Here is a 12,563-nt window from a genome sequence, read left to right as displayed (position 1 = left end):
CTCAAGACCTTCCTTGAACCGCCACAGCCAAGTGATGGTGCGGGTACAAGTGGGTTTGGAGGAAGTGGTCCTGAAGCTTGAACCTTTAGATCCCTTCCCACTGTTAGGATAGGTTTACATTGTATAGATTTATATTCTTGTAGGCGGGTAGATACCCGGCCATTCTTGTTATACTTGAATTATTATGAAATATAAATCTTTGTGCAGGTAGGACCGCTACTCTTGCTTTATAAACGTTGTACGACTTGGTCATGCATATAGTTTAATTTGGCACTTGTTTTGCCGCATAAACAATGTATGATTCACTTGTGCATACTGTAGTTTAACTTAGCAACTTTCCAAGTGTTCTGAATAAGTTAACCTTTGAATGTGTTAGATAATAGGTTGAAGTTTTGCTTCCTCCTTCGTGATTGTGCGGGTAAGACCGTCACTTGCACTTAGTAGGACGGCTAAACTTTACCTATATCTCACCTGCGTGGAGGTTTTCCTTATCTTAGAAATTTTCTAAGTGTTTAGAATAAGTTAGCCTTTGAACGTGGTAGATAATAGGTTGAAGTTTTGCTTCCTCCTTCGTGATTGTGCGGGTAAGACCGTCACTTGCACTTAGTAGGATGGCTAAACTTTACCTATATCTCACCTGCGTGGAGGTTTTCCTCATCTTTTCGTTAGAAATTTTCTAAGTGTTTTATAAGTTAACCGTTCGACGCGCGGTTGTCAATAGGTTAGTTCAGTTTCCTCTATCCTGATTTGTGCGGTTAGGACCGGCACTTTCATTTAGTGGGATCACCAAACTTTACCTATAACTGACCTGCGTGAATGTTGTCTTCATCTGTTTTTTGTGCTTACGCGGGTTTTGCCGCCGTCCACACACAACGATTTCTTTACACATTTATGCGGTGAAAACCGGCATCAGTGTTTTGAATAAATTAACCGTTCGACGCGCGGTTATCAATAGGTTAGTTCGGTTTCCTCTATCATGATTTGTGCGGCTAAGACCGGCACTTTCATATAGTGGGATGACCGAACTTTACCTATGACTGACCTGCGTGAAGGTTTGCCGTTTTGTGTTTATGCGGGTTTTGCCGCCTTCCACACGCAACGACTTCTTTCCCCACTTATGTATGTGGTGAAGACCGGCATCAGTGTGGAAAGTTTATAAGTATAAATGTAAAACCATCAGCGTCAATGTGACAAGGATAATCATTTCCATTAGAAGTGGCTCTGGGCCTTTTCTTTTACAAGTTTGGAATTGATCTACATGCACACTGTGTAATTGAGCTCCCTTCCATGTTCTTGGGAGTGTCATCGAGCCTTTCGAGCCGATATGCATTTGGTTCGGAATCTCGTTGTTTATGCAGTATGTAGTCTCCAACATTGAAGCTGCAGTTTTATTCGTGTTTTCCCCAACTGGGGTTCTACACGCATCAGCCTGCTCAGCGTTCGTTACGCCATGAGGTGCGCGAGCGTCCCATCTCTGACAAATGTTTCGACAATGTCCTTCACGTCTGTGCATTCTTCAGTGTTGTGGCCTTTTGTCCTGTGAAAGTCACAGTATTTGCTCCGATCAGCATTGTGACGATGTCGGATTATTGGAGCCTTTGGCCATGGGAGCTTCTCAGTGGCGAATATCTCGGTGACGCTTTTGGTGAGTGGCGTCCATCTGGAGTTCTGGTTCGACTGTACGTTATCCCTTCCGCCTAACCGATGTTGCAAGCCGGATGAGGTGTCAAAGTTTACCCTTGACTGCCAAATGCCTAGCTTCCGCTTTTTGTTTAGTCGGGCGGTAAGGACGTTGTCTTCTCTTGTTTTCTGGGTGTAGAGGTTTGTGCTCTGGGGAAGATCTCTACCCAGTTGCTTCTCCGTTTCCGCAAAGCGTTTAGCTGCTGTCATGATGGCATCCCATGTGGACGGCATGCCATCTTTACCCGTTAAGGTGCGGATGAGCTCTGGGTCTTTCGCGCCCTGGATGAAAGCTGCGCGAACAAGATCTTCGCTAATAGTGCCCAGACTTAGCTTCTTTGAATTGAAGCGCGTGATGAAGTCTAGTAAAGACTCATCTTCCTCTCGGATGCAGTTGAGGATTGTCCATTGCTCTTCGGTATACTTTCTTTGTTGGCTGAAGTGTTGGCTGAACTTCTGTTGGAAGTCTGCCCAATCGTAGATGTGGTGGATCGGTAGACGATCGAACCACGCTCTAGCTGCCCCAACAAGCGTCATTTGGAACATGTAACACCACGTAGGTTCCGTCCAACTACTGACGGTTGCCCCCGCTATGAATCTATTCAAATGATCGTCTGGATCAGATATACCATCGTAAGTGCCGATGTTGGACATCTGTTTGGCACTTTTCGGGGCGATTGCTTCCGCAATGTCTCCTGCAAATTTGGACGTTCCCGCATTTGCAGCTGGTCTAAATGTTTTGGAGAAGTCACGTGGGTTTTCACCCGCGTTTTTTGGTTTGAAGGTTTCTCCAAAATGCCTTCTCGGTTGGGAGTCCGTTTCCTTACGCTTCCCTTTCGCCCTATGACGAGGGTTTGCGTCACTATCGGATTCCACCGAATCATCATCCAAGTACTCTCCGAATTCATCAGCCTGTTGGAGTGAACGTAAGCGTTCATCCAACTCAGCTTGGAATTCTTTTTGACGTGCTTCCGCCCACGCTTTAACTTCATCGAGTGTTTGGCGGGGGAGCCTCGTTCGTTGTCTCTCTAACTGGGTATCGGTGAATCCCAGTGAAAGATTATTTACTGCACTTGCCCCAGCTCGGGTAACTGGGGTAGTGTTCGTAAAATTTACTGCACTTGCACCGGCTTGGGTAACCGGGGTAGTGTTCGTAAAAACTGTGTAGTCGCCGGTATTCCCCCCAGTAGCTGGGGTTGTGGTTACCGGGGTTTCTTGGTCACTCGTTGGTTTTGGGACCGGAGTAACTTTAACCATCTTACCAGAAGTTTTGAGAAAACTGAAAAGGATTAAGTTCTAGCTTTTATCCCACGGATGGCGCCAATGAAGAAACACTAATCGACCCCGGGTAGATTACGGATAATCTGGGGGTTAAATAGATGTTTCCCACGAGGGGTTAGATCCGGCGAAGATGGTTCTTCTGATAACCTGCAAAACAGACACCGTGAGCTCGTCACTGAGAAGAGGGGGGGTACCTCCTTGTGACAACTCTCCGGCGTGAGAATCAGACTAGATTGCTCTTGAATATAAGTGTATATTAAGAGAATGACTAGAGCAAATATCAGGTAATATATCAAGATATGAGATATGAGATAAGATGATACCATTCCAAGGTGTTGGAGTATTTATAGCCGAAGGTAGGTTTCCAAGCAGGTACAGCCGGCTGAATAGTGTTCCTGTTCTGCCAACTGTGGGCTACGCACATGCCATGCTGGTGGTTGGTGGATAGGCAGCGGCTGATAGTGACCAGGCCGGCTGTGTACTATTCCTGTTCCACCAACTGCAGGCCACGCCATGCACGTCCTCCGACAGGTTGGTGAGTAGGCAGCGGCTAATAGTGACATACAGTACAAGAGCGTGCTGCTCGTCATACTGTTGTCAGTGAGCTGTCGTACCCTTGGTCAGATCTTTTGTCCATACCTCGTCAGGTACAGTACAAAAGATCCTCCAGTATCGTACGGACTGGCTCATTTGGGCGGGAGTTCTCCCGGCTTTGTGCGGGAGTGTTCCCGGCTTGCTCACTCCTTCTTCAGGTGACATTACTGAATTATTTAAGAGTTAAGTGCCTTGTGCGTGTAGCTTTGCTGCGCAGGTAGCCTTCCCTGATGGCTTGTATCCGCAGCTGCGGGAACAGGCGGAGTACTTCACCATTGGGAGGCTTTTCCTGCGGGAACAGCTTGCGTACTGCGCGTAAGGACGTCACGTCTCTGAGCATGGTGGGTCCTGCTGGCCCAGTTGGTTTCTACGCAGACGTCCCTCTTCGAGGGGTTGCGAGTTTAGCCTTTGCGCAGACGTCCCTGTTGAAGATGAGTCTTGTGGGTTCAACTACGCAGACGTCCCTCTTTGAGGTGAGTCTTGCGGGTCCAACTGGGCTCTGCTGGTACCTACCTCTTCAGTAGAGGTGTGCGTGGTGCGGTTCGGTGCGTTTTTTGGTTAAAACAAAAGCGAAAACCAAAACTTCGGTTTTTGGAGTTTTTGAAACAGTTCGATTTCGGTTTTTCGAATTTCGTTTTGGTTTCGGTTCGGTTTTGTTTTTGCCATTTGAGCTTGAAAATTTTAGGCCAAAAAATAAATTGACAAAAAATAATGAATTTAGGTATAAATAATTTTGTTAATTGTAAAATAATAGACTATTATACATTTGATCAAAAATATTGAAGTTACATATTTATTAAATTCTTATAAATTACTTAATATAAAATATAAAAAAAATAAAAATTTAGGAATTTAGTTCACTTCAGGTTATTCGTTTTTTTACATGCAAAACCAAAACCGAACCGTTAGTGCGGTTTTTACAAAAACATAAACCAAACCACTGGTTTTTGTTTCGGTTCGGTTTTTTCGGTTTGGAATTTTCGATTTTTTCGAATTGGTTTTTTCGATATCTTGCGCACCCCTAGTGATGGGTGGTGGACTGATGGTGATGAGCAACCAAAATTTGAAGGTAGGGATGTAAAACTCAAATAATCAATTCTCATTCAATTGTAAAAGAAATTACAAAATTTTATTTAAAGTCAAACAAATACAGCTAAACACTAGACAAGCGTATATGTACATAGACGCTAATATCACTAGATACACAGATACACTAGCACATATACATATACACTATATCAATAACCCCCCCACCTCCCGGAAAAGTTGGATGGATTGACGCGACGGAGGTTACGAATCTGAAGCATCGACAAGTAGTGAGCATCGGGTCGGGTTTGTAAGCAACACTAGTAGCCCACAAAATCAAAGAGAAAATTACCGTAAACAAGAAAGCAGAAGAATGCCACAGACCACACAACATGAACCCTCAAAGGAATCCGACTATCATCAGCAACATCGTCTTCATCCTCGTCATCCGTATCAGTGCCATCGAATGGTAGAAGAGCCATGCCAATAAATATATACGCTGGAAAAGACGAACATCGCCGGAAAACAGTTAACGCCGGAATGACGTGACTTCCGGAAACAACGGTTACACTATGGCTGGAAAACGTTTGTGCATATACGCTGATGATGTTGAGCATATACGCTGGTAGAATGGTAAACATATCCGCACTGTTTTGCCAGAAAAATGTCGCCAAAATAGAGGTTATGCTGAAATCATCAATCCAAAACCATGAATAATGATGATTAAAAAGAAAATTTGAACCGAAGAGGATCGGATGAGATAAAATCGATTCTGCGAACCGAAAATAAAATGAAAAACTCCGTCGGAAAGCTCGCCGTAGCACACCGCAAATATGAGGTCTGAAGGGATGAAATGTTGAGGAAAACCACAAACACAGTGATTACGAATTCAATCAAAAACGACATTCAAACCGAAATTGGAATGAATGAAGAGACATCGATTCAATAAATCGGGAAAGATAAGATGATCTCAACGAAATGAGATCAAATGGAGATGAGAACCGATTAATCGAAGATAATGCGAAAGCGGATCAAGCAAGATGCTCTGATACCATGTAAAACTCAAATCATCAATTCTCATTTAATTGTAGAAGAGATTATAAACTATTATTTATAGGCAAACATATACGGCTAACGACAAGCGTATATGTACATATATGCTAATATCACCACATATATGGAAACACTAACACATATACGCTAGATATCACATATACATATACGCTATATGGTGAATGAAGGGTGTTTGGTAAATGTATATTGTTATAATTTGTTTTTTTTTAACTTGTTTAGTTTATAAAAGTCTTTTATTAACATTAATTTATAATTTTATGTAAAAAGACCGATATGACTTCATACGTTAGTGAAAAGTCACTTTTACACTTAATTTAATGATAGAGTTAGACGGAGTTAACGATTTAAACGTAATTGGCAACAAGTGGGAAACCACGATGGTTCATATGCACAAAACAAACTTTTGGATTATGCTTAATTTAATGATAAAGTTAGACGGAGTTAACGATTTAAACGTAATTGACAACAAGCGAGAAACGACGATGGTTTATATGCACATAACAAACTTTTTGGACTATGTTTAAGATGTACACCATAGGTTTTCCATGTCGCAAGTGGAAACTATTTTAGGCAATTATTAATCGACCAACAGTTATAAAACCTACTAAAACGTATTATTAAATGACCAACTATCACTATCATTGAAGGTGTTGAAACTGACATACCTTCCTGTCCATCATAGATTTTAAGCTGGACATGATTAGGTTCGTTGGAAAGAACTCGAACACAAACCAAATATATATACCAATTATGCTCGAAAATCGCAATTACATATAATCATTGTTGTTCAAATTAGCGAAAAAAGAAGTCAAAAACACATTTCTCACTTTGTGGAAACTCTTGTTTCACTGATTTTTTTTTCCAACAATAACTGCAATTATCCTTTGTGAAATTTGAAGCCGAGGCATTTGGAGTGAAGGATTATCTTCCGGCATCTCTAGATGTTAACTATTTAGCGGAATTACAAAGCACCAGAAGAAGAACACGATCAAAAGATTACTTGTCTATTATTATGAACAATCAGAACAATTACAATGAAATCGAAATCTGAGAGAGTACTGAGAAAGATTTCAAGAAAAATGAATTAAAACTAAATTGAGAAAAAAAAACCCCAAATTATAACCCTAACCACTTGCTAACGGCTTCAACATCAATGTTTTTAAGAAATAACAGAAACAGTCCCTGAAGTTACAACTGAGTAACAAAACAGTCCCTGAAGTTACGCTGAGTAACATCTTCAACTTTACCAACTTTGACATAACCAATCTAACTCAACTGTCATTGACTAACTCTTGACCATCTATTCAATTTAGCTCAATATCTAACAATCTCCACCTTTGAGCAGAAATTGAAAAATAACAAAACTGTCCCTGAACCTAAGAAATATGCAATAATTCCAAACATGCATAAACTTAGTTCCAGGCACACTCTTAGTTAACATGTCAGCTGCATTGTCTTGTATCAACATACTCAACCCTGATCTCCCTAGAACTTAAAACTTCTCTGATCCAATGCAGCTTTAGGCTAATATGTTTTGATCTCTCATGAAAGACCTGATGTTTTGACAGATGAATATCACTCATATTGTCACAATACACCAGCCCTTCTTCTATTTCAAGACCCATATCTGACATGAAACCTTTAAGCCAAATACACTCTTTAACTGCTTCAGTCAGCGCAATGAACTCAGCCTCAGTGGTGGATAAGGCAACAACCTTTTGCAATGTTGCCTTCCAGCTTACAACTCCACCAAAAACTTTAAACACATAACCAGTAATGGACCTCCCTTTGTCCAAATCTTTGGCAAAATCAGAGTCCACATACCCACTGATAACCTGATCCGAATTATCTATTTTACCAAAAACTAAACCTTTATGCATAGTACCACTTAGATACCTAAAAATCCATTTAATACCTTCCCAATGTTGTCTCCCAGGATTGCTGATATATCTACTAACAACACTGACAGCATAACCAATATCTGGTCTTGTACACACCATCAAGTACATAAGACTACCCACAACACTTGCATATGGTACATTTACCATTTTACCCTTATCTTCATCAGTAGTTGGAGAATCCAAACTAGACAATCTGAAGTGTAAAGCAAGTGATGTAATGACAGACTTACAGTTATCCATGAAATAATCTTTAAGCACCTTATTGACATAAGAGCTTTGATATAGCTTTATAGTACCAGCAGCCCTATCTCTACAGATTTCCATGCCAAAAATCTTCTTAGCTTCTCCAGGTTCTTTCATATCAAAAGCTTCCATTAACAACCTTTTAGTCTCATCAATTTGTTGCTTGTCTTTACAAGCTATTAGCATATCATCTACATAGAGTAAAAGATACACGTACTGCTTGTCACCATACTCTTTTAAGTACACACATATATCATAACTGCTTCTTTTAAACCCATGAGTTACTACATGCCTGTCAAACTTCAAATACCACTGCCTCGGTGATTGCTTGAGACCATACAAAGACTTTTGTAACAAGCAGACTTTATTCCCTTCTTTGTCAACCTCAAAACCAGTAGGTTGTCTCATATATATTGTTTCTTCCAAATCACCATGCAGAAAAGCTGTTTTGACATCAAGTTGTTCAAGCTCTAAGTCAAATACAGCTGTTAATGACAAAATTGCCCTTATAGAGGCATGTTTGACTACAGGTGAGAACACTTCACCATAGTCTATCCCAGCCCTTTGTGTAAATCCTTTGGCAACTAATCTTGCCTTATACCTGGGTTCTTCTCCTTTTAAACCCTCTTTTATCTTGAAGATCCACTTGCAATCCACACATCTTTGATCTTCTAGTTTATCTACAATGACCCAAGTTTTATTCTTGAGCAAAGAACTCATTTCTTCTTTCATGGCTGCTAACCATTTCTCCTTATCTTTAGACTATACAGCCTCTTGATAGGTCAATGATTCACTTGCAGATTCTTCTGGAGCCACACAAAAGACAAATGCTGACAAATCATCTCTGAACCTAATAGGTGGAACTATATTCCTTTTTGGCCTATTAGCTGCAATACTCTGCCTTGTACTACTTGTTCGAGAACTTTCAGATTGATCACTAGTAACAACTGTGTCCTTGTGTTCATCCTGAGGCAACTCCACCTCAATTTGAACATTCTTACCATCATCTTGGTAATTTACAGTTTTACCCTTAACATCTTTATACAAAATATTTTCCTTAAAAACCACATTTCGACTAACAATTATCTTAGGACTACCATTTTCCAACCTCCACAACCTATACCCTTTCACACCCTCAGGGTATCCCAAAAAAATACATTTTTGAGCTCTAGGTTCTAACTTGCCTTTACTTACATGAGAATATACTAAACACCCAAACACTCTTAGATTATCATAGTTAGTCTTCGACCACTTCTCCATGGGAACCGTCATCTCAATAGCAGAAGATGGTGACCTGTTCACTAAATATGCAGCTGTCTTCAATGCCTCTGCCCAATAAGACTTTGGCAGACCAGCAGTAAAGAGCATACACCTGACCTTTTCTAACAATGTTCTGTTCATTCTTTCCACCAAGCCATTTTGTTGTGGAGTTCCTGGTATAGTAAGATGCCTATCAATCCCATGTTCTTTACAGTATCTAAAGAATTCACCACTACAGAACTCCAACCCATTATCTGTTCTCAACTTTTTTATTTTCTTTTCAGTCTGATTTTCAACAAGAGTCTTCCATTCTTTGAACTTATCAAATGCATCAGACTTGTTCATTATGATGTATACCCACACCCTTCGTGAATAATCATCTATTATTGACAAGAAATATGAGGCACCGTCAAGTGACAAATCCTTAGATGGCCCCCATAGATCTGCATAAATGTAATCTAGGATCCCTTTTGTTCTATGAATACCCCTAGAGAACCTAACTTTCTTCAACTTAAAAGAGATTGTACCCATACCTTGAATCTGGCATGAACTGTCATCACCCAATTGAACCACACCCTATTTCTCCAAGATCAAATCCTTAAAGAACTCCTTATGAGGTGTCATATGATAAGAACAACCGCTATCGAATACCCAATCAGTCTTTGATCCCTGATTAGCAACCATGTAGACTTCTGCACTATCATAACCATCTTGTGATTCTTCAGATTGAGCACCATGCTTCTTGTTAGACTTGAATTCTGCCTTCTTCTTTCTCCATTCAGGACAATCTCTTTTAAAATGACTCTCTGAATTACATACAAAACATCTCTTCTTTCCCTTAGACTTGGATCTTGATACTGAATTCTTGTTCTTGTGATTTCTTTATTCGGGTCTACCTCTAACAAACAACCCATCAGCCCCATCATCCCTTGTATCATCCTTCTTGTGCAATTCTTTAGAATTCATAGCAGACACTACATCATCCATTGACAAACTATCTCTCCCAAACATTAAGGTGTCAACAAAATGTTCATATGAAACAGGTATTGAGGCCAAGAAAATAATTGCTTGATCCTCATCATCTATTTCCACCTCAATATTTTCAAGATCAAGAATAATCTTATTAAATTCATCAATATGATCTTCAATTGACTTACCAGAATTCATCTGAAACATATACAACCTTTTCTTCAAATACAAACGATTGGCTAACGATTTGGTCATGTAGAGCCTTTCCAATTTAGCCCAAACACCTGCAGTAGTTAGTTCTTTAGACACCTCCCTTAGAACCCTATCTCCAAGACTCAAGATAATGGCACTGTGGGCCTTCTCAAGAATATCTTTCTTTTCCTTGTCTGTCAATGCTTCCGGCATATTTGGTTCACCCAACAAAGCATCGGAGATGCCCTAATGTACCAACAGTGCCCGCATCTTAACCCGCCACAAACTAAAATCATTCTTTCCATCAAACTTTTCAATATCAAACTTTGCACCAGTCACCATTGAAGAATCTTCAATCGAATTTCAAGAACCTTCTTCTGAGATCAAGAGCCGAGGCTCTGGTACCAATTGTTAACTATTTAGCGGAATTACAAAGCACCAGAAGAAGAACACGATCAAAAGATTACTCGTCTATTATTATGAACAATCAGAACAATTACAAAGAAATCGAAATCTGAGAGAGTACTGAGAAAGATTACAATAAAAATGAATTAAAACTAAATTGAGAAAAAAAAACCCCAATTATAACCCTAACCACTTGCTAACGGCTTCAGCATCAATGTTTTAAGAAATAACAGAAACAGTCCCTGAAGTTACAACTGAGTAACAAAACAGTCTCTGAAGTTACAGCTGAGTAACATCTTCAACTTTACCAACTTTGACATAACCAATCTAACTCAACTGTCATTGACTAACTCTTGACCATCTATTCAATTTAGCTCAATATCTAACACTAGACCCTTGATTAAAAGACAAAGATCTTCAAACAGGCGTAAGTTTTGCTTCAGCGGCCAGCGGGTTTAATCCAATGACAACGACGATATCGGTATGAATGAATACCTTGCTTTCAATTTAAATATTCACGTTAATAATTGATACCATTGTTATGTATATTTACATTCATTTGAGTTGTGCTTACTTTTTCACCTAATTTTACATACAACAATTAGTCTGCTACACCGATGTCGGTTCAACTGGACATGTTTAAACAATATATTGGAAAGCTCAAGACAAATATTCGAGAAGAAGCTACCAATAATATAATCAACAAAGCGTAGTTGCGATAGTTGCCGGCACAAACGATATGTTTCTTTCCTTTCCCGTTAGAAGATTACAATATGATCCTCCATCTTATGCTAACATGATTGTAAATCTACTCTTGGATTTCATTAAGGTACCTATTCTGTATTAGTAGTTTAGTACTCTAAAGCATGTTATTAATTGTAGTCTATTTACCTAACCAGACTTTGCTTCGCTAAATGGAAAATAACTATTAACAAGTGATTGGTAATATAAAACATGCATATAATATTAAGATAATATTAAATTGTTTGTGAAAGTTGTCTAAAATCATATTCTAACATATGTTAGCTATGCCCATCCGAAGGAAATATACACGTTAGGAGTAAGAAAGATAGTTGTCTTTAACGCAGTGCCCATCGGTTGTTTGCCTACCATGAGGACCTTAGCTGGAGGTCTACAGAGGAGTTGTGGAGAAGACCAGAACAATGCAGCACAATTGTCCAACAACATTTTAAAAAAAAAGCATCAGTTTTCGACAACAAGCTATTCTCAATTCAGAGTTGTGGTTATTGATTACTACAATGCTCTGATAAACATTATCGAAAACCATCAAAAATACGGTATAATTTTAAATTATTAGCAAGGCTCCTATTTTTACGGTTTTAAGATCATCAAAATCAGTTTGCAGCCTCAAATTCTTAAAAAGCTTTTTCTTCTGTTTATTTTCTATTTTGCTAGGGTTCGACGTTGTGGACAAAGGATGTTGTGGAACTGGAGAGTTGGAGGTGGCATATTTACGTAACAAACTAGCCCCTACGTGCCCTGACCGGTCTAAATATTTCTTTTGGGATGGTTTCCACCTGACGGAAAAAGGAAGTAGCATCATTGTAAATCAAATTCTTCAAGATTTAGTGAATACATTGTTCTAGCATCTAGAAGATTAATTCACGGACTATTTATGTAGAAGAACAAAACAGTTGTTATTTTTCATAACGAAAAAAACGAGTTTGACCTATAAGATAAACTGTTGTAAAGATCATGGCACTATTACATTATAAATAAGTCAACCCTTTCTTACTTCCCAATAAAAGTTTGAGCATCAACAATGCTAAACCGTCATATCTCTTTTTGAATTTTAATTTTTTGAAAAAATTAACCTCTACTTTCTTCTACAAACCATTAAAATATTGACGTTATATATATATATATATATATATATATATATATATATATATATATATATATATATATCATGTATTT

General features: G+C 39.1%; 1 pseudogene across 1 annotated transcript in view; it reads left to right on the top strand.

The window, feature by feature from the left end:
* The window catches only part of LOC143568785 (GDSL esterase/lipase At5g42170-like), a 59,747-nt pseudogene extending 47,501 nt beyond the window's left edge, over positions 1 to 12,246 (top strand). Inside the window, exons 2-6 of the transcript XR_013141680.1 lie at positions 6,553 to 6,590; positions 11,012 to 11,106; positions 11,231 to 11,454; positions 11,668 to 11,923; positions 12,042 to 12,246. The product of XR_013141680.1 is annotated as a GDSL esterase/lipase At5g42170-like (transcript). The remainder of the gene's footprint in view (positions 1 to 6,552; positions 6,591 to 11,011; positions 11,107 to 11,230; positions 11,455 to 11,667; positions 11,924 to 12,041) is intronic.
* The last annotated feature ends 317 nt before the right edge of the window (positions 12,247 to 12,563 follow it).

The sequence above is a fragment of the Bidens hawaiensis genome, unplaced genomic scaffold (genome assembly GCF_021521415.1).
Source record: "Bidens hawaiensis isolate Kalapana, Puna unplaced genomic scaffold, B.hawaiensis_p1.1 tig00000001_1, whole genome shotgun sequence".
In the NCBI taxonomy this organism is placed as follows: domain Eukaryota; kingdom Viridiplantae; phylum Streptophyta; class Magnoliopsida; order Asterales; family Asteraceae; genus Bidens; species Bidens hawaiensis.
Note: the sequence above shows the minus strand (reverse complement) of the source record. Positions and strands in the feature narration are given on the sequence as shown.